The 23,528-nt window shown below is 34.9% G+C and overlaps 1 long non-coding RNA gene across 7 annotated transcripts; it reads left to right on the forward strand.

The window, feature by feature from the left end:
• Window positions 1-790: 790 nt before the first annotated feature.
• LOC105421412 (uncharacterized) lies at window positions 791-20,874 on the forward strand. 7 transcript variants are annotated; one of them, XR_016059905.1, is made up of 5 exons: window positions 791-1,086; window positions 18,838-19,003; window positions 19,423-19,492; window positions 20,058-20,286; window positions 20,524-20,874. It is a non-coding gene; the product is annotated as an uncharacterized LOC105421412 (long non-coding RNA). The 7 variants fall into 7 exon arrangements; XR_016059906.1 differs by having other exon boundaries at window positions 20,556-20,874; XR_016059908.1 differs by having other exon boundaries at window positions 19,430-19,492.
• Window positions 20,875-23,528: the final 2,654 nt, after the last annotated feature.

The raw sequence follows: 23,528 nt of genomic DNA on the forward strand, positions 1-23,528 counted from the left end.
GTTCTATCCATATTAGATTAGAACTACAAACATAATAAGTTTATCACTTATTGTGTTCTATCCATATTAGGGGTGCGGTTTTATAAGGTTGCAACCTTCAACAATCCAATTAAGACGTACCTCCAAAATTTATCATAAGATGTAGTTTTAATGTAAAAGTTTCTTAGAATTATCTCAAAATCTATTTTTATATCTAATTATAAAATTTTAAACTTCAAAAATATTTAAAATCAAGTAGATCTATAAAAAAATATTAAAAATGGACAATCTAGATAATGTGTTGTAAGATGCACTATTTTTGAGGCTTAATTTTTTTTTTTCATATTTATATATCTCGATGTCGAGATAATCAATTAAAGAGTTTTCAACATTAAAACAACTTATCATATGGATTTTGATCTTTGAGATGCATATTTAATTTTACATTTTTAAGGTTGCAAACTTATATAAACTTTTCTCATATAATAATCGGTGAATATATTACATTGTTATTATAATGGATACGGGGTAATTTATCTATGAAAAAATTTACAATGAAACCATTTATCTTCGATATAATTGAAAGCGGGCGATTAAAAGTACTGAAGCGTGCCCGTTTAAGTTTTTGAATTGGGAAGCAATAGAATACTATTTCTCGATAGAGAAGTTTGGATTGGGAAAGAAGAAACTTTATCGAAAAGGTTGGGTTTGGGTTGAAGGTTGGAGCGAGAGTTCCAGGAACGTTTTGGATTTAGGGTTTTGTTGTTTTCCAGAGTTTTGTTGTTGTTGTTGGGCAGAGTTGCAGAAATCTCTGAAGAGAAGAAGAGGATCCTTATCCTTTTGAGAAGTAGTAATGGAGAGTGTAGATGTAGAAGAGGCTACTTTCCTTTTGAGAAGTAGTGATGGAGAGGTTTTTGAAGTTGTAGGAGAGGCTGTCGTGCAATATTAAGAAAATGATCGAGGATCGCTGTTGTCTAGTGAGAGGAAGACAAGATGAATGATGAGAGAGATGGAGAGGAAGACAAGAAGAATGATGAGCGAGATCTCACGAAGTGGGATGAGGAATTTTTTAAGGTTGATATGCAATCCCTCTTCGATATCACAGTGGTACAGATACTCTCTCTCGTCTCTTCACTTCACTTTCCTCTCTCCTTTTCCTATTCTCTTCTATCTTTATGTGGATTGTTTTTTTTTTACTTCTAATGCTTCTTTTAACTTTGCTGATTTTGATTATGTTCTGTTTCCTATCTTTGTTAAGTTTGATGATTCATCGTCAATTTTGATTATGTAAATGAATTGGTTCTGTTTTACATCTATTTAACTATGCTGATTCATCATCAATTTTGATTGTGTCAATGAAGTGGTTCTGTTTAATATCTGTGTTTATTTAACTGCGTGGTGGGTTATTGTTGGATCTTTAGGACTTTTGTTGCTGGACTGTTTCCTTGTTTTTTTTTGGTTAATTTCCTTTTTGATGAGATCCTTGCTTTTTGCTTATTTCTTTTTTATGCAGTTATCTACTGATTGTTGGTTTCTGCGGCCATTTAAGGCTTTATGACAGCTTGAAATATTTGATATAGTGGAACTAATATATGTGTTTATTTAACTGCGTGGTGGGTTATTGTTGGATCTTTAGGACTTTTGTTGCTACACTGTTTCCTTGTTTTTTTTTTTGGTTAATTTCCTTTTTGATGGGATCCTTGCTTTTTGGTTACTTTCTATTTATGTGGTTATCTACTGATTGTTGGTTTTTGCGGCCATTTAAGGCTTTAGGACAGCTTGTATTGAAATATTTGATACAGTGGAACATAACCTCGGCGGGAGCATGGTCCTGCTGGACCGAGATAGGCAAATGCCAGTGGAGTGGGAAAATTCTTATATCCTAGGCATACAACACGAACCGATGAGGGTTGGCAGGGTCATCCCTTGATGAGGTCGGAAACCTTTCTTGCTTGAGCATAAGCACAAACCGATGAGGGTTAGATTGATGAGGTTAGAGTTGCCCAAGGGGATGAGCCATGTGTGACCCTTATGTGTGATGGTAGGCCTCTTGAGATGAGGGCCAAAACTTCATCACCGACCTGTACCAATTGTTGGGTTTCTGTGGCCATTAAGGGCCTTATAAGAGCGAGGTTTCTTGCTGCCCATAGGATTTTTATTTTTTTCTTTTGAGAAATATATTGACCTTTTGGGAAAAGAAATATGGCTGCTCGAACCTATATCTCTGAGATCCTAAAGCCAAAAGGTTTGCCGAAAGGTTTGATGGATTGAACTACTCCTCATGGAAGTGAAAATACGGTTTGTGCTTTATGACAAGGGTTTGGATGGAGTACTATCCGAGGATCGCTCTCATCATCCAAGAAGCAATTCAAAACAAGAAATGATAGATGCATATGCTTCTTAGAAATGTAGAGATATTCATGTTAAGAATATCCTACTATGCTCAATGATTGACTCATATGCATCTAAGTATGAATCAATGAAAACTGCGAGAAGCATGCACGAGAGGCTTGAGAAAGAATACGCATATCCAACTCTTATGAGGCAAGCAATGGCCATGAAGAAGTACAATGAACTAAAGATAGACGAAGGTGCGAAGATATCTGATCATGTGCATCTCATTCGTGCACTTATTCGAGAGATGGAGGCTACCGGCATGCGACGTTTAGATTCTATGCTAGTGGTTCTTAAGATGAACTCTCTTCCTAATTCATGGGAGACTTTCAGCACATCACTCTCAGCTCGACAAAACGGCTCCAAAACTAGAGGAGCTCATAATACTGCGCAAAGGCAAGGAAGAAAGGAGGAATGTGCGCAAAGCACTGACTCCAAGAGCTGCGGTACATATGGTAAAACTCAACCCTTCTTTAAGCCTTATAAGGGGAAGGGCAAGAATAAGAATAAGAAGAGAGGAAAAGCAAAGAATAAGAAGAGAGACGATAACAAAAAGAAAGAGACTAGGACTTGCTTTGTATGCAAGAAAGTTGGCCACATAGAAAAGAATTGATTCAACAAAAATCCTGGGGCCAATGAGGAAATTGCATGTGTGGTCTTTGAAACATTGCTAGCTGACCCCAAGGGAGCATCTTGGTGTCTTGACTCTGGAGCTACGGATCACGTGGCAAACACCAAGGATGGCTTCCGCAGGTTTACTCTCGTGGGGCCGTGTGAGCAACACATATTTATGGAAGGAAATCAAAAGACCGAGGTCTTAGGGTTGGTGATTATGTGCTTGAAATGAAGAATGAAAAGATCTTGTTCCTAAAGCAAGCACTCTATGCTCCTAACATGAGGAAGTGCTTGGTTTCAGTTCTTAAAATCACTAAGGCCGGTTTTATCATCATCTTCTCCCGTGATAAAGTTGGTGTGAAAAACCGCAATGATATTATCATATCTGGTCAATGTGTGAATGACCTTTACTCAATTGAAATAAAGGATGATATTGCTTATGTATCGTCTTCGAATGATGTGGATGTTTTTCTATGGCATATGCGACTAGGGTACATAAATTTTAATATAATGGAAAGATTAAGGAAAGATGAGATCCTTGAAAATTATAAGGGAGATCTATCAAAAGTATGTGAATCATGTGTGCAAGGAAAGTTACTAAGAAAAAATTCCACCGGGGCAAAAAGAGCTTCTAACTTGTTAGAAATCATTCATAGTGACATATGCGGTCCTATGACCGTGGCTATCAAAAGCTGTAGAAAGTGTTTCTATTTCATTACTTTTATTGATGACCACTCGTGATATGGCCACATATACTTGATGCATGCAAAATTCAAAGCCTTAGATAAATGCAAGGAATATAAAGCCGATGTAGAAAACCAAACCAACTTGAAAATCAAATTCCTAAGAACTGATAGGGGTGATGAGTACTCATCCGATCTCTTTAGAGACCTGTGTGTGGAGCATGAAATTATCCATCAATACACTATGCCCTACACACTAGAGCAAAATGGAGTTGCCGAGAGACAGAATAGGACTTTGGTAAAAATGGTGAGAAGTATGATGGGGCACGCAAAACTCTCCCTAGAGTTTTGGGGAGAAGCAATATTGACGGTAGGTTACATCCTAAATAGGGCTCCCACCAAAGTTGCTCCTCGTATTCCTCATGAGATATTCACTGGTTGTACTCCGTCCCTCGATCATTTAAGAGTATGGGGTTTCTTAGCCCATATTATTATCCCATACCAAAATAAGATAACACTAGATCCCAAAACCATCAAGACCATTTTCATTGGCTACCTTGATCATGGTAAGGGGTATCAATTTTACAACCATCATAATGGGGCGGTTATTGAGATCCACGATGCCCATTTCTTTGAGGATGAGTTCCTTGAAGCAAGAGTTAATGACAAACAAGCCTATCTCTTTGTGGAGGCTATTGACATGGTTGGGAATCAAGAACTTGAACCTGACCCCAACATAGAAGAAGTAATCGAGTCTCAAGACCATCGATGTACCTTGATAACTTTGTTTACCTGGGGGAACGCTATGAAAGGGTTAGGGATGAGTCAAATCATGAGTCTTCTACTTACCAAAAAGTCATAACTTGTTCTGAAAAGGACCATTGGTAGAAGCCATGAAAGATGAATACTCTTCCATAAATCAAAACCATGTACGGGAACTAGTACCCTACCTCGACATCGTAAGGCAATAGGATGTAAATGGAAGGTCGGCATGCCCCACACATCAATCTAAGGCATTGAGTCCTTGATAAGATAGATTTAAGGCACTGGGCCTTGATAAGATTCTTGCTCTCATACTTTGTGGAGAGGTTTAACCAGTGCTTTCCCATATTTTGAAGATCTGAGAAAGTTCATTGATCTCATGCGCCACTGGAGGAAGGACTCCTGGTGTGGGGTGTTCTAAGTTCGGTTGAGGGGATCTTTCGACATCTTTATTTTATATTTTTGCAACACATTGTTTGTAATTTCTTTTACCTATACTTTCGTCCTTCAATAAAAAAAAGTTGTAATCGGAGGCGGCAAGTGAGAACCAATTTATTTATTTATTCTTTTCTTTTTAAGTTGGGTTATTGTAATTGGACCATTGTAAGTGTTCTAGTCGGTGGAAGATATAAAAATTAAAAAGTTATTTAAATTGTGTTATATCACATTTGTCCTACTTTCACAAATGATAGCTGTATTGGGAAAGCAAGTCTCCATTTAGGTTGAAGCATGTACATATGCGAGAGATTGCCCATGTGCACCATAGAGTTGTGGTTGCATCAGGTCTATGTGACCTGAGACTCGTCTCTAGGGAAGAACCTGTAATCCATAGACTGAGATTGTGTCTTCTTACCTATTGGCTGACTTTGGTAACCCAATCATAAACCCCTGTAGTGGACTATGGGTCATGGGAATTACTGGGTCAGTTTGAGAAAGCAAGTGTAGATTATAGTCAACTTCAAAAAAAAAGTGTGGATTATAGTCTTCAATAGAAGTTAGAGTACTTCAACAATATTATAATTCCTAGACCTAGTTAGATCCGATTCCCATCAAAATTATTTGGATTTAATTATTTTGATGTTAAATGACTTTTAGATTGATTATTTGAATTTTTATGAGGCTCTAGATATTTTATTTTTGCAAAATGGATTTATAAATTAAGAGATGCACAATTTTCAGTATCTAAATATTCAGATAGAAATAATGTTTATTTTGAATATTCTAAAAATCATTTTATGAATTTTATAATTAACTAATTGTATGGGTGCCCACCATGAGCTATGGTGCTTACGATAAAATATATCACATGGAGAATTTTGTGGGGTCCCTACATAAGGCCACTTAGGGTGGCATGCCCAACCTAAATTGATTCTTACTTACTATTTTGTATTAAAGCCACCTAGGCTATCAATCAGGTTGATATAATATAGAATGATTTGATATTATGGATGATTGATTTCAATGAATATATTATGTGTAAGAAGATTACGGAAAATTGAAGTATGATTGATAAGATTTTTCATATTTCATTATTTGATGGGATTAGGTTTAGGAAGCTGAAAGATAAGGTTCTAGTACCTTCTTTTGAAACATGAAGATTGATCTAAGGATTGGAGGGCTCAGATGTCTCACTTTATATGTCTCCGATGATCAATGGTTTGGATCTAATCTCCATAAGGATGGCTAACCTTAAAGAAACCCTAACCCTTGGAAACTATATAAATAGGGGCTCTCCTGTCCTTAAATCTCTACACCTCGCATCTCATTCTCTCTACTCTCTCTCTCCTAGGGTGGCACGCCACCTTGTAGGTTTTCTCTCTCATATCTCTAAGATATCTCTCTCCTCTTTGTAAGATATCTCTCTCATCTCTCCTTTAGCATAGCTAGAATGTTAGAGGGAGCACATCCCAAGCTAGGTGTAAGAGGGGGCTTGCCCATACAATCTCTAAGGTATTGAGGCTTAGGTGTGCTAAGTTATGTTCTATTGTTCTCATATTTTGTAAGGGTTGTAGCCTTAGCTTTCCTATACTTTGTAGATTTGAGATAGACCATTGATCCCGTGCGTCATTAGAGGAGGAGACTCGGTGTGGAGTGAACTAAAGTCCGATTGAGGTGCTGGCATCTTGCTTTGTGCTTTGCAGTCTTTTTATTTCTTGTGCCTTCTTATTCCCATAAGCATTATGTTTTTTTCTTTTATTGAATAAAAGATATTGTAATAAACAAATAAAATGTTGTTTATTTGTTTATCTTGAGTTGAATTAATTGTACTTATTGTTGTATTAATTGTATTAATAATTACAACGTTTCAAATACATACAATGGTTGTATCAATTGTATTAATACAACTGCAAATACAATTAATTCAGCTTAAGAGAAACAAATAAATTACTAAAAGTTTCTCATTTGTTGTTACTAATCACAATATTTTTTATTCAATAAACAAAAGAAACATAATGCTTATGGGAATAAGAAGGCACAAGAAATAAAAAGTTGCAAAGCATAAAACGAGATGCTGAAAGATTACCTCAACCAGACTTAGTATACCCCACACCAGGTCTTCTCTTACAATGGTGCACAAAATCAGTAGTCTATCTCAAATTTACAAAGTATGGAAAAGCTACATCTATTACCTTTACAAAATATGAGAGCAATGGAACATAACTTAGCATACCGATGCTTCAATACCTTAGAGATTGTATGTGCATACCTCCTCTTGCACCTAACTTGGGGCGTGCCCCCTCTTACCCACAAACTATGTTAAGGGAGAGATGAGAAAGATATCTTTGATAGATGAGAGAGAAAACCTAGAGGGTGGCGTACAGCCTTAGGAGAGAGAATGAGATGAGAGGTGTAGAGATTTAGAGATGAGAGAGCCCCTATTTATAGAGTTTCTAAGGTTTAGGGTTTCTTTAGGGTTAGTGATCCTCATGGAGATTAGATTCAAACCATTGATCATCGAAGACCTGTGGGGTGAAAGATCTAAGCAATCCAATCCTTAGATCAACTTTCATGATTCAAAGGAAGGTGCTAGAACCTTATTATTCAGCTTCTTAAACTTAAACCCATCAAATATGAAAAATATTGTCAATCATATTTTAATTCTCTATAATCTTCTAACGCATAATATATCTATTGAAATCAATCTTCCATAATTTCAAAGCATACTATATTATATCAATTCAATACAAAATAGTAAATAAGGATCAATTTGGGTTGGCGTGCCACCTTAGGTGGCCTCATGGGGGACCTTACAAAATTCTCCATGTGATATATTTTATGGTGGGCCCATAGCCACGGTGGGCCCCCATATAATTAGTGAATTTATAAAATTCATAAAATTATTTTTAGAATATTGGAAATAAACATTATTTCTATTTGAATATTTAAATACTGAAAATTGAATCTCTTAATTTATAAATCCATTTTACAAAAATAAAATATCCAGAGACTCATAAGAATTCAAATAATCAATCTAAAAATCATTTAACTTCAAAATAATTAAATATAAATAATTTTGATGGGAATTAGATCCAACTAGGTCTAAGAATTATAATATCGTTGAAGCCCTCCATCTTCTATTGTGAATTACAATCCACGCTTGCTTTTTCAAACTGACCCAACAGTTTCGACAGACTATTGCAGGACACAATCTCAGTTTATGGATTAAAGTTTCTCCCCTAGAGATGAGTCCAATGTCACAGACCTATTGCAACCACAGCTCTATGGTGCATAGGGGTATCTCGCACATGTACATGCTTCATCCTCAATGGTGACTTGGTTTCTCGATACGACTGTCATGTGTACATGTTGTATGATGGTGTAGTGATGAGGCTTAGGCCTTTGTCTCTAAAGGCCTACCATTACACACAAGGGTCACACAGTCCCTTAGCTCACTCTCCTGAGCAGTTCCGACCTCATCAAGGGATGATCTTGCTAACTCTCATCGATAAGGGTTTTTCAACTCGATTGGACTAGCACGTAAAGTTAAGTCAAAGTATCAACAAGTAGAATTTTCCTATCTCGGTCCAGCAGGACCATGTTTCCACTGAGTGTATGCTCCACTATATCAAATATTTGAATACAAGCTCTCATAAGGCCTACCCAACACAAATCACCGTTTTACCGGAGAGAATCATCATTTTACTGCTCGGAACCGCCGGTGCCCTTCTTTTTTGTGGAGTTATCTATTGATTTCCCTTGGGTTTCTTATTTTCTGCATAATCTTTTTTTTGATGGAGTTATCCTTTTCTTCCCTTATGTAATGTGTTTTATTTTATGTTGTTTGATGTAGTAATCTTGTTTAAAACTTAGTTTTTTTATTTGTTTTGGCTACCCTTTACTAATGCGTTGATTCTATTACATAACTATGGTTCGTTTGCACAATGGATTAATTTGAGGAAGTATTTTTATTGTAAGTATATTCATATATATATATTTTTCGTGGAAGTCATTCTTGGAATCATTGTTGTGGGGTGCTGACCACAATAAGTAGGGATTTGAGTTATCCTAATTTAGCATTCCCATTTATAAAATCACTCCCACTCCCATATGGCATTCCCTCTTTCATGATGGGTATTTTTCCTCATAGAAGAAAGACTCATAAAAGTGCATTTGTATATTGAGAAGCGAAAAGAAAAAGTGTAGAGAAGTTTTGCAAGGTAGAGATTGGGGGTTTCTTGTACAAACCCTAGCACCATTGTGGCCTCTTATTAGGCCAATTTTTCATTGACATTTCTTTACAGCGACAGTCTTGGTCGACGTTGACAGAGAAGAGTCGATTGATGATGGTATTGTTGTAGGTAATTTCTATTTGAGCTTTCGTTACCATTATATGAGGTAATCTCTACAAAACCCCAAACTTGTAGATTTCTTCCATCGATAGTGAATGCATCCTTGTCCTTTGCTCGTGGATGTAACCAATTTTGGGTAAACCACGTACATGTGTGTGCTTTCTACTTTTACTTTTGTTGTGGTTTGGTGATTTTTTATTTTACTTGTTTTTCTTTTTTTATATTTTCCCAAATATATTGCACACATTATTGTTCTTGGGTATTTTGTTTGGGTGTTGGAATCGTTGTTGTGGGGTGCTCGCCACATCAAGTAGGGATTTGGGTTATCCTTATTTTCCAACAAGTGGTATCTGAGCTCAAGGAAGTAGTGTAGTATTTTTGGGAAAATGACATCTCACAAATTTGAGGTGAAGTTTAATAGGAAAAATAATTTTGAAATTTGGAAATTAAAAATGCAAGATTAAATGTACATCAATGGTAACACAAGACATTACTTAGATAAGCAATCATTAAATATGATCGATAATGATTGAGAGGTACTTGATACGAAGGCACGAGTCACTATTCACTTATGTTTAGCGAATAAAGTGTTGTTTAATATTGTTGGGGAAAAGACAACAAAAGATTTGTGGGAAAAATTGTTAAGTTTGTATAAAAAAAATCTCTCACAAACTGAATTTTCTTAAAGCCAAAGTTCTATTTCTTGAGAATGAAAGAGGATGCGAAAGTGTCAGAACACTTGAATGAATTTAATAATATCATTTGTCAACTTGAAAGTATTATGTGAGATTGGAAGATAAGCCAGTCACCTTACTTTGTACATTGCCGGAATCTTACGATAGCCTTGTTATTACATTGAGTTGTAGTAAAAAAGATTCGCTTGATTAGTGCTCGGTTTGTAGTGTACTTGCCAATGAATTTCAAAAGAAACCATCGTTGGATGATTCGATGGGTTCGATGATGGATGTTCTTATAGCTAGAGGCTAGTTGGATGAACGGATTGGTTCATCAAGAGAATCCTCAAGTAGCCGATCAAAGTCAAGGGGGTCTTATGACAAAGGTTGTTGTTTTTGTGGCAAGCTTGGCCACATCAAGAAAACTTGTTGACAACAAAGATGGCAAAATTCCTCAAAATGTTTCGGCTTAGGAATAGAAGGGAAAGGGGAGGGCAAGAATGAGGATCACCAAGTTGAAGAATCAAGATTCGATTATATTGAAGATAAGGTGTTGATAGTGGGATGTAATCTCTTGTACTATCAATGTTGGGTTCTTGATAGTGGCGCCACACATCATATGTGCGCACATAGATCGTGGTTTGATGCTTATGAGGCATGTGTGGGCGGTTTAGCATCAATGGGAAACAATTCAATGAGTAAGACAATCAGAATGGGCACGATTCGCATAAGGATATATGATAGGATGGTTCAGACACTTGAAAAATGTGAGGCATGTGCCAGATTTAAAGAAAAGCTTAATTATACTTTCTTTTTTATATATTTCCGGCTACAAATTTACTGGGCAAGATGGAGTGTTTAAAGTTTCAAAGGGGACTCTAATTATGATGAAGGGAGTCTAGGAAGGAATTTTTTATAAATTATTATGGAACACAATTGTAAGTGAAAGAGAGAATGCCATATATGAGTGATTTTGACATCAGGTCGCAACAATCTCCACCTTGATGTAGAATGACACCCTTGCCTTCCCAACCATATCCCGTTATTCCCTTTTTGAAGAACTTAGAGAACTTAGCCAATTTCGCAAGCTCTCTAGCCCAATAACCTCCATAAGCATGCTTTGCTCATCTTTCTTCATGCTTGTGCTTCTCATGCAAACTCCACCTTTTTCAATACTCCCATCCTTGAGTTCTTGAGGCCATCTTGCCTTCACACATGGTCTAGGTGAATCATTTTCTACACACCTACAACAACAAACCAATGCTTGATCTTATATCATTGAGATCCTTTGCATAAGTCTCTCCCACGTAGGCTTCTTTATGTTCATAACCTTGGCAATGCTTGCCCATAGTTATCAAAATTTGAAGTATCCACTGCATTCCAAAAAACATTTCCTAGGCTAAACACAAGCCAATAAAGAAAACCACAAACAAGTGAAATAACAAATCGCATACAAATCATGGTAAACATCAAAATCAATATTAGAGTAGCATGCAACATTCTAATCACATCGATCCTTCGTTCACCAAATTTGAACATTGACCCAAAGGAAATTCATGTGGTGTTTCTGACTTCACATTCCCTTGTGAAAGTCCCAAATCTTCAATTTCCCCACCTTGCCAAATATCCTTATCAAGACCTTACTTTGTGTCACCAAGATCTTCAATTGTCAAACCATATGCTCCCTTTTGAGCTACACCTTTCTCTACAATGAAATTTACCCTTTCACTTATAATTATGCTCCTTAATAATTTATACAAATTTCCTTCTCAGACTCCCTTCATCATAGCTAGAGCCCCTTTTGAAATTTTGACCACTACACCTTGCCCGGTAAATTTGTAGCCTTCCACATCAAGCGAAGAAAGTGAAATCCAGTTGTTCTTTAAATCCGGCACAAGTCTCACATTTTCAAGTGTCCAAACCATCTCATCATATATCCTTATGTGAGTCGTGCCCATTACGATCATCTTACTTATTGAATCATTTGCCATTGATGCTAAACCGCCCTCACATGACTCATATCAAACCACGATCTATATTGGCACATATGATGTGTGGCTCCACTATTAAGAACCCAACTTTGATAGTACATGGGATTACATCCCACCAACACCTCTTCTTCAATATAACCGGATGTTGATTCTTCAATTTGGCGAGTCTCATTCTTGGCCTGACCTTTCCCTTCCTTTACCAAACCGAAACACTTTGAGGTATTTTGCCCTTTTCTTTGCCAGCAATTTTTCTTTATTTGGCCAAGCTTGCAACAAAGCCAACAACCTTTGTCATAAAACCAACTTGACTTTGATTGGCTTCTTGCCATAAGAACGTCCATCCTTGAATCTATCAAATCATCCATTGATTCCTTCTTTTGACGTTCATTGGCAAGAAGTGCACTACAAATTGAGCCTAAATCAAGATAATCTTCTTTACTGCAACTCAATGTAGTAACAAGGCTATCGTAGGATTTCAGTAATGTACAAAACAAGTTGACCGCCTTATCTTCATCCTCCATTATCACACCAATACTTTCAAGTTGACAAATGATATTATTAAATTCATTTAAGTGTTTCGACACTTTTGTACCCTCTTTCATTATTAAAGAATATAATTTTTTTTTAAAGAAAATTCGTCTTAGAAACAATATTGAACAACACTTTTGCACCCTCTTTTCCCACAAATCTTTTGTCATCTTTTCCCAATAATATTGAACGACACTTCATTCTCTAAACCAGTGTTTAAAAAAACGCCGAGTCGAGCCGGACTCGCCCGGTTCGACTCGGGAATCGCTATATGACGAATCGAATCGGCGAAAAAACGGGAATCGTCCGGTTCTAGAGAGAACCAGACGATTTTGCACAGTAACTCGCCGATTCATTGTACGGAATTGGCAAGTCCGTACGGAATTTTTTTTATTTTTTATTTTTGTAATCCATGATCAAATTTTTTGCTTCTTTTTTTTTTTTGTAACCCATGATAGAATTTTTTGTATTCCATGATCGAATTTTTTGTAATCCATGATCGAAATGTTTGTTTTTTTTTCTTGTAATCCATGATCGAAGTTTTTGTTTTTGTTTTTTTTTTTGTAACCCATGATAGAATTTTTTGTAATCCATGATCGAATGTTTTGTAATCCATGATTGAAATGTTTGTTTTTTTTTTGTAATCCATGATCGAAATGTTTGTTTTTTTTTTTGTAATCTATGATCGAATTTTTTGTTTTTTGTGTTTTTTGTAACCCATGATAGAGTTTTTTGTAATCCATGATTGAATTTTTTGTAATCCATGATCGAATTGTTTTTTTCTTTTTTTGTAATCCACGATCGAATTTTTTGTTTGTTTTTTTTTGTAATCCATGATCGAATTTTATGTAATCCATGATCGAATTTTATGTAATCCATGATCAAATTTTTTGTAATCCATGATTGAATTTTTTGAAAATTTGTGACTTTTTTTTTTAATCCATGATCGAATTTTTTTTTGTAATCCATGATCGAATTTTTTGAAAATTTGTGATTTTTTTTTTTTAATCCATGATCGATTTTTTTGAAAATTTGTTATTTTTTTTTTTTAATCCATATTATTTAAAGAGAAAATGAGAGAGATGATTCTGAGGCCTCCCTATCCCAGCCATATTATTCACATATCTAGTCCCAACAGCAACAGTGTAGGGATGAGCACGACAGTGTAGGTGAGCATGAAGATGGACAATCTTCGGGGATTTTAGATTGAGAACACAACAAAACACTAACACTTAGGGATTTGGGACTAGTCAGACGCTCGCTAATATCGATGAGTCGTTTTTAGATCGAATCAATGAATTGTTAAACGAATTCAATCAATGGCACCAGTGTGACCAAGAAGAACAATAACGTCGTCTATCATTTTATTTTTAGATCATATGTTACTAATTTTATGCTTTATTGTAGTCCATGTATGTTGATATACTTATTCCATGATAATTCTATGTTTATCCTATTGTATGATGTAAATTAAATGCTGAATGGCGGTTCATGCAGGGAAAGAACATATCAATATTCGCATATTCATTCAAAAACATGAAAATTCTTAATGGAGTACCCTTATTTCTTATTGAATTTCTAAAAAACAATATTTATAATGAATTTTAATAATTTTTTCGGATTTTTTTTAAGCTTTATTCTGACCGATTCCCGATCCGGATTGCCGATTCGCCGATCCGAATCGGTTTTTTGGGAGCCCGATCCGAGTCACTGATCCGTTTTTTAAACCATTGCTCTAAACCAGTGTTTTAAAAAACGCCGAGTCGAACCGGACTCACCCGGTTCGACTCGGAAATCTCAAAAAGTGGATCGTATCAGTTAAAAACTCGGAAATCGTCCAGTTCTAGAGAGAACCGGACGATTTTGTACAGTGAATCGCCGATTCACTATACGGAATCGGCGAGTCCGAACAGTGAAACAGCGAGTCTCGTACGGATTTTTTTTTTTTTTTTTTTTTTATTGGTAATCCATGATAGAGTTTTTTGTAATACTTGATCGATTTTTTTGTAATCCATGATCGAATTGTTTTTGTTTTTTTGTAATCCATGATCAAATTTTTTTTTTTTTTGTAACCCATGATAGAATTTTTTGTAATCCATGATCGAATTTTTTGTAATCCATGATCGAAATGTTTGTTTTTTTTTCTTGTAATCCATGATCGAATTTTTTGTTTTTTTTTGTAACCCATGATAGAATTTTTTGTAATCCATGATCGAATGTTTTGTAATACATGATCGATATGTTTTTTTTTTTTTTGTAATCCATGATCGAAATGTTTGTTTTTTTTTTTGTAATCCATGATCGAAATGTTTGAATTTTTTGTTTTTTGCTTTTTTTGTAACCCATGATAGAGTTTTTTGTAATCCATGATTGAATTTTTTGTAATCCATGATCGAATTGTTTTTTTCTTTTTTTGTAATCCACGATTAAATTTTTTGTTTTTTTTTTTTTGTTTTTTTTTGTAATCCATGATCGAATTTTATGTAATCCATGATCGAATTTTATGTAACCCATGATCGAATTTTATGTAATCTATGATCAAATTTTTTGTAATCCATGATTGAATTTTTTGAAAATTTGTGATTTTTTTTTTAATTCATGATCAAATTTTTTTTTGTAATCCATGATAGAATTTTTGGAAAATTTGTGAATTTTTTTTTTTTAATCCATGATCGAATTTTTTTTTGTAATCCATGATAGAATTTTTGGAAAATTTGTGAATTTTTTTTTTTTAATCCATGATCAAATTTTTTTTTGTAATCCATGATAGAATTTTTTGAAAATTTGTGATTTTTTTTTTTAATTCATGATCGATTTTTTTGAAAATTTGTTATTTTTTTTTTTAATCCATATTATTCAAAGAGAAAATGAGAGAGATGATGATTCTAAGGCCACCCTATCCCAGCCATATTATTCACATATCGAGTCCCAACAGCAACAGTGTAGGGATGTGCACGACAGTGCAGGTGAGCATGAAGGATGGACAATCTTCGAGGATTTTAGATTGGGAACACAACAAAACACTAACACTCAGGGATTTGGGAATAGTCAGACGCCTGCTAATATCGATGATTCGTTTTTAGATCGAATCAATGAATTGTTAAACGAATTCAATCAATGGCACCAGCGTGACCAAGAAGAACAATAACGTCGTCTATCATTTTATTTTTAGATCATATGTTACTAATTTTATGCTTTATTGTAGTCCATGTATGTTGATATACTTATTCCATGATAATTATATGTTTATCCTTTTGTGTGATGTAAATTAAATGCTGAATGGCGGTTCATGCAGGGAAAGAACATATCATTATTCGCATATTCATTCAAAAACATGAAAATTCTTAATGGAGTACCCTCATTTCTTATTGAATTCCTAAAAAACAATATTTATAATGAATTTTAATAATTTTTTCGGATTTTTTTTAAGCTTTATTCTGACCGATTCACCCGATTCCGGATCCGGATCGCCGATTCGTCGATCCGGATCGGTTTTTTGGAAGCCCGATCCGGGTCACCGATCCGTTTTGTAAACCATTGCTCTAAACACAAGCGAATAGTGGCTCGTGCCATCTGTATCAGGTTCCTCCCAATCATCATCGGTCATATTTACTGGTTTCTTATCTTTTTAAGTAATGCCTTGTGTTGCCCTTGCTGTACCATTAAATCTTGCATTTTTATTTACCAAATTTCAATATCACCTTTTCCCATTAAATTTCTCCACCTCAAACTTGTGAGATGCCATTTTTTGATACCACTTGTTGGAAAATCGGGATCGCCTAAATCCCTACTTGATGTGTGAGCACCCTACAAAAATGATTCCAACATGCAAACAAAATACCCAAAAACAATAATGTGTGCAATACATTTGGGAAAAATGTAGAAACAAGAAAAACAAGTAAAATGGGAAATCACCAAACTACAACATAAGTAAAAGGCACACGCACATTTACGTGGTTCATCCAAAATGGGCTACATCTATGGACAAGTGGCAAGGATGCATTTACTATCAATGGAAAAAATCTACAAGTTTGGGCTTTTATAGAGATTACCTCAATCAATGGCAAAGAAAGCTCAAGTATAAATTTTCTACCACAATACCACTATCAATTGACTCATCTCTTCATCACCGTCGACCAAGACCATCGCTGCAAAGAAATATCGATGAAAAACCGACTCAATATGAGGCCACAATGGTGTTAGGGTTTGGGCAAGAAACCCCCAATCTCTACCTCCTAAAACTTCTCTACACTTCTCTCTTTTTGTTTTCTCTCTACAAATATACTTTTATGTGCCTCTATAAAAGACCTTTCTTTTATGAGGAAAATACCACTCATGAAAAAGGGAATGCCATTTGGGCGTGATTTTGGCATCCCTACAGTCACAAATTAGGTTTTCTTTGGGATTTTATTTTGTGTTTATTTTAGAGTCTTTTAAGTTGCTTTACTTAAGATGCTTTTATTTAGTAGGATTATGATGGGAATATATGGTGGAGACTAGAAGGGAATTGATTGATGGGTAGGATTTACAAGCTTGTAAGGTTTTTTGTGTTTAAACTTATTTAAATAGTGGTTTTAGGAGTTGAGAGGAGACTTGGAATATTTACCTCCTGTTATTGATTTATTCTATAGAAGAAAACTTGAAGCTTGTGATGCTTTCGTGGTTGATTTCTATCTGTTTATTATTTTAACTTGGTGGTTTGAGTATTTGCATGATCTAGTACTTTTATTAGATAAATAAGTTATTCAGGCTTGTGTGATGTTGATGATGCAAACAAATACAAACTGTACTAATGAAAATTCTTTACGAATTATTTATACATTATTTTTGTGAATTATATATGCAACCTCTTGATACCATAGTTTGATATCTGCTTGCGGTCCCTTCTTGTCTATAATTGTTAACAATATAAGGGTTTGGACATTCCTAACATAAGTTCAAGCTTTTGTTCATGTGATGCTTCTTGATGAAGTGCCTATATGTTGGATTCCTTTATTATCTTTGGTACCTGGGAGAAACATGGGTCATTATTTCTATATCGTTGTCAACCAACTAGCCGACTCCAAATAGTTGGGATAAGTCTCAGATGATGATGATGATGTTTTCAACCAACTATTCCTCCTCTTTTCATCTGTTTGTGCTTTCAACGATCTTGAGATTGAACATTTTGTATATTTTGAATATGAGTTCCCCTCTTGACCCTACAATGTTGCTGTTTAATTCATTATAGCTTTCTCCTGACAACTATGGCACTCCTATCAGGAGACCATTATTCAACACACATGGCTGAGTGTTGTTTACTTTTCAAAGTATCACATTGAGTGGTTACTATTATTGTATCAAAAATGGAAAAAAAAAGGAGCATTGATGGTTGACTGAAAAAAAAATAAATAGAGAATTAAACTTTAGAAAAAATACAACAAAGTTGGCTTCTTGTGGTGAGATGGTTTCCTCTTGGTAGAAGGGAAGCAAATATTTTTTTATCTTTTGATATTGTAATTTTTCATGGAAATTTTAACTGTATCTTATATTTTTCTATTGGACGTTATTACAAAATTTCTCATGCCTAGTCTTTGGTAATCTGTAGGCCCCATATTTACTTTATTTTTTGACTAAATAGGATGATTATCATGACCAACCATTTAATTTTTGATTGTCTGCTTGTTATGACCCTTCGTGCCATGCATGGTGCGTGTCTTTTGTTCTTCTTGCTTGACATGCTATAACTATACATAAAGTTCAATTTATCAAACTTGTTAGTTGTGCGTTGATTAAATCTTGTGTCTTGCCAGCTTGAGATTGACCTGTTGATTGTAGTGAGTAATGCTATTAGTAGGGGTGGCGACCTATAGGGTTGGTCCAGGTCGACCCTGGCTCAGACCTTACCCAACTAGGTTTCACATGGAGCCAGACCCGGATCGGGTCCAACCCCAACCTGAGTCCAGAGATTAAAAAACAAAAAAAAATTACATATTGTTATAGTATATAGTCGGTTGGGTCGGTCCCGATCTGTACCCAACCCTGCTCGACTAGGGGTCCAAGCCGGACTCGGACCCAGGCACGACTGGGGTGGGGTAAAAGTCATTTGGAAATGAGCAGGACCTGACCCAGTACATCCAAGACATGGACCTAGCCTAGGATCTGACCCAATTGCCACCCCTAGCCTATTAGTTGAATTTATTATGCATGTTCATGTTTCTCCTTAGTAAATACCTTTTATTCATCAGTATTCGGCAAGGTGATCAATGGATCTATTTCTTTCCTGAATTTTGTTGGTAATATAGTTTATAGCAATGTTGCCTAAGTTGCTTTCTCATGTCTCATGTCCTATTAGTTTATTAGTGTTAATATGTGCCATTCTTAGCTAAGTGGTTTCTTTTCTGACTTAGTTTGGTTTATTCTCATTTGCACCCTGTGCAAGGATTGCTTGGATTGTTATTTATGCCTTTGTGGCTGTCAATGAACCTGGACTGTTTTGTTCACATTTTATCCCATATGGTGGGTTGTCGTTTTTGTTGGTTTTGTCAAATGGATGGTGAAGCAAATGCTATTACTTTCTTTGAGAAACCTGACTTCAAGTATGGGAGGTTAGTATTTATCTCTTACTCATTAATCCTCTCATCTCATTGAGAAACCTGACTTCAAAATTCAAGTTTACCAGTGAGTCTTTCTGGGTTTGCTCTATTAATGAGATTACGATGCAAAAGAAAAAACAAATCCAAATGCTTTAGCATGTGGCTTTTATGTTTCCTTACTTTTTTTTTTACGGAGTATTAAAAAATGCAAAAGAAAAAACAAATCCAAAATGCTTTAGCATGTGGCTTTTATGTTTCCTTAATTTTTTTTATGAAGTATCAGAAAATGCAAAAGAAAAAAGAAATTCAAAATGCTTTAGCATGTGGCTTTTATGTTTCCTTACTTTTTCTTTAATGAGATTGTGAAGTTTCTTTGAAGTGGAAAAAAAGATGATGTTAGCTCTTCATTCTGATCTGATCTTATTTGGTAGTTCCCAGGTACTTGTCTGGTGTCAGCTTGGAGAAATTACCAATAGAAAACAACAGTAGCTTGACCCTTAGGTATGTATGTTTCTCCTGAATACAACTGTTTATGTGTGCTTGTGGATTCCTTTAGCTAAGATGTTACTTAGCAGTTTATATTAACAATTATCATCTTTTTTTCTTTCCCTTTATAATTCCATGAAAGCTTTTGATAATATGGCAAGATCTTGACTCTTTTTTTAAATTTGTTTTGCACAAATTTTTGAAATAAAATATGTTTATGTGCAAATGGAAGTGTAAGTTTTTGAGGAAATAGAAGGATATGTTGATAGTTTAAGATAAATATAATTGTAAGAAACTCTTTTTTGTTTTTAAATAGTTGAGCCATGGCTCAGATGGAAGGTATTTGTTGCAACCGTGAGGGTATAAGTTCAAACCCATGTAACCTATTGAAGGAAGCATAGAAAGGAAAGGTAGAAAATAAATAGATTTTCCAATTTTATCGCTCTCTCCAATGTTTGTTACTTTTTAGCTTTCTTATTTTTCACCTAGAATTCCTTAAAATCTCCCTAGAAATTTCTTTTCCTTTTCAATACACGGGAATTGAATTGTTTTACTTTGGTGGCTATATGTTCATGTACAGTTCTGGAAAATGGGAGTTGGGCAGTGGCACCTTCTGTCACCGGGTCAAGCCCGTCCAAAGCAGGCATGTATATTGGTGCTTGATGAAGCAACAACTTCTGTCGACACGGCCACAGACAACTTAATTCAGAGGATCATTCGAACAAAGTTCAGAGATTTCACAGTCCTCACTATGGCACATCGTATCCCAGCTGTGATTGACAGCGACATGGCTCTAGTTCTTAGTGATGGTGAGTATGGGTTTAGTAGTTGGATTTGTATTTATAAAACAGGAAACTATATCTTAATTCAATGGACTGTGTAAAAAGGGTAGGCCATGTGTCTAGATCATCCTATAAAAAATGGATGATGATGGACTGTGCAACCCATCATTGGATTCAGTCTTACTGTTGGATACAGTCTCTTTCCATTGCCATCCATCATTTTATCTATTGTGATGAGCTCAGTGGACACTGTTTCTTCTGTAGTCCATATGATACGGTGAAATGGGTAAGTGCAGGAGAGAGAGCTTCGTATGATGATCTACAAGTGCAGGAGAGAGCGAGCATCTTATGATAATTTACCATTGTGATCACCCCAGTGGACACTGTTTATTATAATCTAAGAGACTATGAAAAGGACATATCCGATGGAATGGGAAAACGATCACCTCAATGGATGTCTCTCTTACCATCTTATCAAGTTAGCAAAATCTTCTGCTTCTAGTTATTTCTGATGATATATATGAAAAAATACTGGTTCATGTCATGGGATGGCGTCCAGTAATAACTCAAGGATCTGGTATGTTTCTGATTATATAATCTGGTGTTCTTATTGCATGACTAGGCCTTTGCGTTATTATTTTTCTTTCAAAGGTCAAACTTACTATTAATTAGGGGGTAATCGGTTGTTATCTAGTAGCTGACAAGTGTTTGAATATTACGAGAGTTTGTTTCAGAAAAGCAAGAGCATTTTAGGGTGTTTAGTGAGGTATGGACAATAACAGCAATTTGGTGTTTCCTTCGGATAAAATCTTCTGGAATACCTCAATTTTTTTATTATTTATTTATTTTTTATCTTTTTCTTCTAGTTATTCTTTTCATGTTCTGGATGTCATTGGAAATCAGATGTTCTGAGAAACTTTCTGTTGTTTCATGGAAAACCACTGGATTATCTTTCCAATTTTCTTCCGTTTCGTGGTAAATGTCTTGAATAAATCCAACAAGTACTTGCTTAATGTATTTAATACCTTTATTTCATTATGTAGTAACATTTTTGTCCAGGAGTATTTTAGAAAATTAAATATGGTTAAAATTAAAAAATTTGATAGAAAGAACACTTATTCCTTATAGTGGATAGAGTTAGTTTCTTATAGAAGTATGTATGGTATCCCTCCTAATTACGGACAATATCGTTACTAAAAAAAAGTTGTATAGTTGTATTACAAATCAGAGGTACGTGAGTGTAAAACTAAAGTTGAGTCTATTAAAATAATACTCATATATGATTATGCTTATTTAGTATACGCTAATGCTTAACATATTTTTTTCTTTCAATGTCCTCATCATGCGTTTTTGTTTTTTGAATTTAGCCTCACAAATCAACGTAGAGATGCTTTAAAGGCTTTTTATAACACAAAAAAAAAAAAGCTTTATTTAAAATAGAACTATGTTATTTCAAAGGCCTATCATATTAAAAGCATGTGATTCTAAATCAAGAGTCATAAAGGCAAGTTTTCACAAGTTCATATGCCATGTACACTTATAACATTAAATTAAATGTTAGAGGGATTGCTATTTGCATCATATTTTGTTAAAGTAAAAAAATGTAGGTGCATAGAATATTAAAAAAAGGAAAAGAAAAGAAAAAGTCAAAATTAATATCCAACATTATTTTTGTGGCAGACGACTAAACTCACTAATTGAAGTTTTGAAAAAATGATTACTATTCATCTCAACATAAAACTCATAATTTATTCTCTTTTTAGAAAAAAAATAGAGCGACAACCTACATCATGACCTAAACTTCTCTATTTAAAGTTAAGCCATGTCTAAAGAACTTTTCTTATATATGAACAAATATCTTCATAACCCCTAAAATAGAGGCTGATTTTACACCGTCCCACTTATTCCCTAAACTAGAACATTGACCAATATACAAACACCCAAAAAATTCATGATTTCATATAAATATATACAATCAAAAGCTTTCAGATTTTAATTTGATATGGAAGACTTTCATAATAGGGACTTAATTGAATATATTCATCTCCAACAATCCCATAAAAGCAAGCAAAAGTAGAAAGGATAGGCTTACATGTAATTTCTCTTTATATTTATATGTTCTCTCTCTCTTTCTCTTACCACATTAACAAATAATTCATATAAATATGTACAATCAAATACCATCATATTTTAACAACATAAAAGAACATATCATATTTGAAAAAGAGAAACAAGAAATGGTTCAATTGGGATCCTAATGCATATAGATACAAATGGTCCAATGGAGCAAATATTTTCAAAAAATTGTAACATTTTGTTTCTAAACAGAAGAACCGTTTGCAATTGAAGTCATACGAATATAGATATGGGAGCATAATATAGACATTGATATGATAGTGACAGAATCCCTATTATGTCAAAGAGAAGGTTGAGATACCAAGTACTTGGTTCTTGGAAAAGATTAGAGAAAACCTCTTTCCAAGATAAAGAAAAAATATGCATAAAAGAAAGAACAAAACAACAAAATTAGAGAGTAATGACCACTAATAAAGAGAAGCTCATGATAATAATGACTTCTTGGTTGAGAGAGAGATTATAGGTTTGAAAAATACTCATGGATAAAGAAATCAGGGAGATAATAAGTTTATAGGGGAGGAATCCTCTTGCTAGGGTGGCAATGGACCGGAAGACCCAGAATCCGACAGGTAGACTTGACTTCGGGTCCGGATATGTTCAAATTTTGGACCCAAAGGATCAGGCTCGGGGACGGCTGTACCCGACCTGAACCTCATCGCACCAATATACTATTTAAGTAATATCAAATATTATTATTTAAAGCCTTTTCGTTTCAATGTTCCAAGGTTATCATTATCTATTTAATTCTGTGCCACCCTCTTGAAGCCCTTAAAAATCTGAAGTTAATTGTTTAAACCAATGCCCAATAAAATCCAAGCACCCACATTTTCCCTTATCAAGGGCCATGTGCCCAACTTGCAATTGTAACAGGCGTTCTATCTCTCTCTCTCTCTACTCACCTAATAAAAAAATTTATTTATATAACACGTAATTATTTCTCTTTGTCTACGGCCACGCGCCCAGCATTCTGTTGTACCATGCTCTCTCTTTTTCTCTCTCTATTCATCCAATAAAAAAAACTTTAGTTATTTAGCACACGATTATTTTCTGGATGAAGTTTTTTTAGGGCTTAGGCTTTATGGAAACAAAATAAAGCGTCGCCTCAAAAACTTCGCCTAAAAAGCCCTCAATTC

This window comes from Amborella trichopoda, chromosome 7 (assembly GCF_054954075.1).
Source record: "Amborella trichopoda isolate Santa Cruz 75 chromosome 7, AtrichopodaSantaCruz75HAP2 v2.0, whole genome shotgun sequence".
NCBI lineage: Eukaryota > Viridiplantae > Streptophyta > Magnoliopsida > Amborellales > Amborellaceae > Amborella > Amborella trichopoda.